Source organism: Cydia amplana, chromosome 5 (genome assembly GCF_948474715.1).
Source record: "Cydia amplana chromosome 5, ilCydAmpl1.1, whole genome shotgun sequence".
Classification (NCBI taxonomy): domain Eukaryota; kingdom Metazoa; phylum Arthropoda; class Insecta; order Lepidoptera; family Tortricidae; genus Cydia; species Cydia amplana.
In genome coordinates, this window is record NC_086073.1 from 19709102 (window position 1) to 19715262 (window position 6161).

Below are 6161 nucleotides of genomic sequence, written 5' to 3' on the forward strand. Positions count from 1 at the left end.
TTATCCACTTGAACGTTTTGCTCACTAGTCACATCAGTGTATGTATCAGTGTGATCCACAAATTTATAAACAGAAAACCCTTTGTTGACTTTATTTGAGATCGGTTTTGGTGATCCCTGAGAAAACAAAATCGAGTGTTAATCACTGAAAGGTTAAGAACCACTGTTTTAACCCGTTCACTGCTAAGCTACAATTGTAGCCGATAACATGCGTTTCCCAGCAGCGAAAATGCTTCGTAGAGGCGAAACGATGTGAGCGCTGAATGGGTTAAGTTGTTTTGGGTGAGCTTGCTTAAAACTGCCATAAGTGGTTAGTCTACTTTTAATGTTATTCAATGTATTGATTGTTAAGATAGATTTTAAGCGCACTTTCGTGCTAATGTAATCTTTAAAATGGTGGCAGGATTGTGAATGGGTTGCCAGTGACGTTAGTAGTGTTCGCCATTCAAGCCACTGGTTGCTAGCGGCACCGCGGGTATCAACCAAGTGCGCGGTGCGGTGATTCCAGCAACCAGTTCTAAATAAAGTAAGGCCAACGTAAATAGATAAAGAATGTTAACAAAACTGCTTGTACCCAACGCGTACTAAGTTTCTTCAGCTATCTGAGCAGAACAGGACTAGATAGTCTGGAGAAGCGTAAGCATAGAGATGGACGTATGGATACGCGTTGGGCTGACAGAAGAACGTCAGAGACTAAAGCCATAACCGGCCTCGTAGACAACATGCCAATCGCTAACGCTCCGTAGCGTAGCGAACGAGACGCAACTGTCACTGTCACATTAATATGGAAGAGTGATAGAAAGAAACAAAGCGATTCGATCGCGAAGCGATAGCGATCGTCACCTAGGCTAGGCCACCAGGCTAGCATACACCGAAACCGGACCCAAGACAGACCGGCTTGGAAAGCACTGGTGAAGAGTGATGTACCTATACGTATACAGTCGTCACGTCCCTCAGTCATGAGGATACGACAAACAGGAAAACATTTATAATCATTGCTGGTCAGAATGTTCTTTGTGAAGCGCTGGTGGCCTAGCGGTGAGCGTGCGACTTTCAACCCGGAGGTCGCGGGTTCAAACCCCGGCTCGTACCAATGAGTTTTCGGAACTTATGTTGTACGAAATATTAATGTATTTACCAGTTGCTTTTCGGTGAAGGAAACATCGTGAGGAAACCGGACTAATCCCAATAAGGCCTAGTTTTCCTTCTGGGTTGGAAGTTCAGATGGCAGTTGCTTTCTTAAAAACTAGTGCCAGTTTTTGGGATTAGTTGTCAAGCGGACGCCAGGCTCCCATGAGTCGTGGCAAATGCCGGGGTAACGCGAGGAAGAAGAGAATGTAATTCTGTCTCGACTTGTTGGCTTTACATTAGTTTGGTTGACGCCACAGGGGGTGAAGGTAAGATCCTAGCGCCGCTGCCCGCTATTAGCAATAGCCATAGTTGGCGTTTATTTATATTCGTTTTAGAATAAGCCAGAGGGCGTTTCAGTTTGTTTGTCACGCTTCAAGTAAGATAAAAGTTTTATTGATATTTATTAATATGTAAATTCTGGACGGACAGTCAATAAACACGCAATAGTTGGTTCCAATTTAGGTTTTGTCTTGTTTTATTTCTAAACCTAACCCTTCCTGTACCCGCACCACGAGTCACTGACAGTGTCAACACTAACAGTTTTGAATGATTCACGGTTAGTTTCACTAGACCTATGTATATCGACCGGGATATGAACCGTGTTTACTTTTTGTATTGTTTTCGAGCTCCCGATATCACGATCACGATGTAATCACGGTTCATATCCCGGTCGATATGTCTAGTGTCAACACTGACATATACGCTAACGTCTACGTATCTAATTTACTTTCTATAGTTTCTATACATCTCGCTAACACTATTATGCCAGTACGAGCGAGATGCATAGAAAGTAAGTTCCGTTCACGCTATGGCATAATACTATTACTTATTCTGTGCTATGGCCACAACAGCTTAATGCACTCAAGGCTCCATGGAATCCTTGAGTGACTCGTGCGACAGATTTGTTTTGGTGATAAGCGTAACCAAAGACATGACGGATATAACTCCGTATAACATGAATAAAGTCTAAGGAAAAAGCGTGCCTCCGAAATCAAGAAAAAGTCATTCTCGGATAGATGGCGTCATCACCTTTGGCCTATGCTCGGATAGATGGCGTTGATAACACCGTTTGGTATTTAATTATTTTAACACATCAGTGCGAGCATAGGTCGAAATCATATAAAAATAATAAATGAAAATAAAAAAATCATTTATCTACCTATATATGTGTATACACTTTTTTGATATTTTATACTTACTCATTTTAAGTTTTAATCGTGTGTCGATAGATGGCAGTAAATTTACTGTGACCAAAAAATACTATGGCAGTAACCCTCTATACCTACTGTCTATTCTCTTTGTCGTAACTAAGGGTTAAGTTCTCTAACTACTAGCACTGATAGTACCTACTTCAATTGTCGTGGGTAATTAATGAAGCGCTGAAAGACTATATGACCTTTAAATACCTAGGTACTCGTAGGTAACCAAATCCGAAGTGATAATCACCTAGCTAGGCCTCTGAGATTCCGTCACGCTTAACCTTTTCGACGCCGTGTCAAACACAAAAGCTGTCACGCTGACGCCACGTCACCGAAGTGTCAAAACTGAAATTGAACATTATGCATATGCACGTAGGTCTATGTTGCTTTGTGGTCTGTGACCGATTAATCGCGCGGTCTTTGGTGTTGAACCTACGGTGCGGATATATCGGTCATTGGCGTCCAAAAGGTTAACCAAAGCTTCAGCCACATTTGGAATATAAAGGAAATAACACCTGCAACACCAGAGCCAGGGCGTTGCCGGCATTCAAGATGGGAGTCTGCTCTCTTCTTGAAGGTTTGAAGGTCGTATCGGTCCAGAAATAGCGCGAGCGACAGTTCCCACAGTTAGCTGTGCGAAAATTGGGTCAGTGAGAATATTGAAATTGTAAACGCAAACGCAAAAAACGGCAAAAAAATCACGTTTGTTGTATGGGAGCCCCACTGAAATATTTATTTTATTCCGTTTTTAGTATTTGTTATTATAGCGGCAACAGAAATACATCATTTGTCAAAATTTCAACTGTCTAGCTATCACGGTTCATGAGATACAGCCTGGTGACAGACAATATACAGACGTTTTTACGCTTTGGGTACGGAACCATAATAAAAACGGGACACTGTTACTAAGACTCCGCTGTCCGTCTGTACGTCTGTTCGTCCGTCTGTCTGTCATATCTGTATCTCATGAACCGCGTGACAGCTAGGCAGTTGAAATTTTCACAGATGATGTATTTCTGTTACCGCTATATTACTGAATCGCGATTAGAAAGGGATTGAGATAGCTGTCAATCCATATTGATTTTGACGTAAGTGTATGGAAATCTGTTATTTCTAATCCCTTTCTGATCGCGGCATGATAATAACAACAAATACCTACTAAAAAGTACGGAACCCTCGATGGGCGAGTCCGACTCGCACTTGTTCGGTTTTTTACCTACGGAACCCTAAAACGCCATAAACGCAAACGCCTGTTGAAGAACTACAAAAACTTTCTACAATCAGTATTGTTGTAAGTATATATAATGATTATCCCAGGCGCTTTTGTTTTAGGATTCCGAACATATTCCGAAACCACTTTTTTCACCATGTCAGTCTGTCAGTCCGTCTGTTCGCCAGTCAGTCAAAAAAATATTCAAATTTCTAAAATTTATTCTTAGCACAATCGGATTAGGACAAACGGCGAAATCTCTGGAACAGAAATGGGTACTTATGCATGTTTGGGTTTTTGAACAGCGCGCCAAGCGGGACGTTTTGGATACTCAAAATCCCATACAAAATGACACTTAACGCAAACGCGTACGTCACGTCACGCTATCCTATCGAATGAAATATAGGGTTAGTTGTTGATCAATAAAACACTAAAAGTTTAAGCCTTCCTATCTCTGGTGTTTTTAAAGTTATGAGTGTGATATTTCGTATGAAGATAAACAATTTATTTGGCTATCATATGGCGTTCTTGGTTTCTACTTATTTTTAACAGTTTCTGTATTATAAAGCTTTTTTTTAAAAATGAGTTTTGTTTCATTGTGTACTTGTGCATGTTTTCAATGAAACACTCTAATTTTTACAGTGAAACAGATGTAATATATATAGTCTACCATGAAACATCCTTAATAAACATTGAAACGTTGTAATAAATAAGTTACATTAATACATACATCCTTTCAATCAATTAATGAGAAAGGAAAGGAGAAAATAGTGGTAGGCTGAAATTTGTTATTTAAAAGGTTTCCAAAATATGGAATCGTTATAAGATTGCTGAAATATCTAAAAGCGAAAGTCTTGTTTCATTGTACGCACACCTAAGTTTCATTGTGAATCGAAAATCTGGTCGGCACTTACGGCATGCTGCGAGAAAGGCGCCTTTTATGTCCACGGAGCATGATTGCCAACTAGGTGGACTCGGGAGGGTTTTAAGCATCTCCATGCTTGATATCATACACTTTCTTGCAACATAGTGATTATAAACGACTGTTTCAATGTTAGACATGTGACCTTAACCTTGCCATCAATGAAACATTCAACATAATATAAACTATCCTATCTCAGCCATTTCTAAAGTTAAGTATCTTATATTTTGTCATATGATAGACAAATTATTATCAATTTTCGTGGTATTTTAGTTTCACAAATTTCGCACATAGTCTTTAATTAATTAAAAAAATAATGAGGTTGTTTCATTGTGTACTAATACTGGTGTTCAGTGAACATCATGTTTCATTGTTTACTACATAAATATGTTTCATTGTGAGACTAGGGGGTGTTTTTTGAAACAATTAAAAAAAACTGCACCAAAGAGTGAAAGAAATTTAAAAATATTTAGCTCCAAAGTAACTTTAATACACATAGAACACAACAAAAAATTAAATAACGCCAAACTAGACTCTATATCTTGGTAAAAAATTGCGAAACATAAATGAAAAATATTACTTTTGTCACACGAATTCACAATAACGCTCGTAGCAACGTGCTCCTTCTCCGAGGCGCGCTCGCGTATTGGGGAGGTGCTGGGGGTCCTTGAGCCTGCCCTTGCTTGACAGACGGCACTAGCTGATAACACCTAGTTTCCGAGGTATCGCAAAGTTTCACTGTGTACGATTGTTTCAATGTTCGACAACTGACCCTACACTACTGATTTACTGAACGTGTAGTTATGTGGAGATACTAAATTCTTACGCTCAATTTTAAATAAATACTGACTAACGTATTGTATTGAAATTGTATTGCTATAGAGTATTTGACAAAAAAATTATAATGGTATCAGTCGATCAGGTTTGTTTTGAGGATCAAATGTCTGTATGGGATTGTCTTAAATCTTAAAGCAATACAAAAGTCACAAATGATGGTCAATGTCTGGCACCCGCACTTTACTGACGAAACGCTTCTTACAAAATTGCAATACATCGTGACGTCACCATGTAACGTTAGAAACCGTTTCGATGTATGGAAAACAAGGAAATTGCGATTTTGTCGGTGAAATATTGCTTTTATGTAATATTGTTGCTATACAATATATTTTTAAATAAAATGTAAGGAATCGAATGGTACCATTATTTTTTCCTATTTAGATTTTACATTTTTTTTATTATTTCCAAAAATTTGTATACTTCCAATATATTGTGATAAATTGCTCATTTTCTATATAGTTAAGAAGAAGAAGAAAAACATTTATTCCATAAAGCACACATACACAGGACAATAAGATGAATGAAATAAGATAAAGAGAAAATAATTAAGTAACTAGATTTAGTTATTATAAAATTCTACATATGTCAACAACCCTATTGTATCCAATGTGTTATGTGTACGCGACGCCATCTGACAGTGCACGACCTATACTTAACATTCATACTAGATTGTCATCAGGTGTATTTTTTGCGTGTGCGCATCTAAAATAATCCAGACAGCTCCAATTGCCAGTACGGCCTTGAGTACATCGTAAATAATGAATTATTTATAAGACTTTGTAATGCTTTAGTAAAATGCGTAAAAATCTAACTAGTTAGCATAAACTATTTGAGTGAGACACTCACTGCTATAGTACTTACCT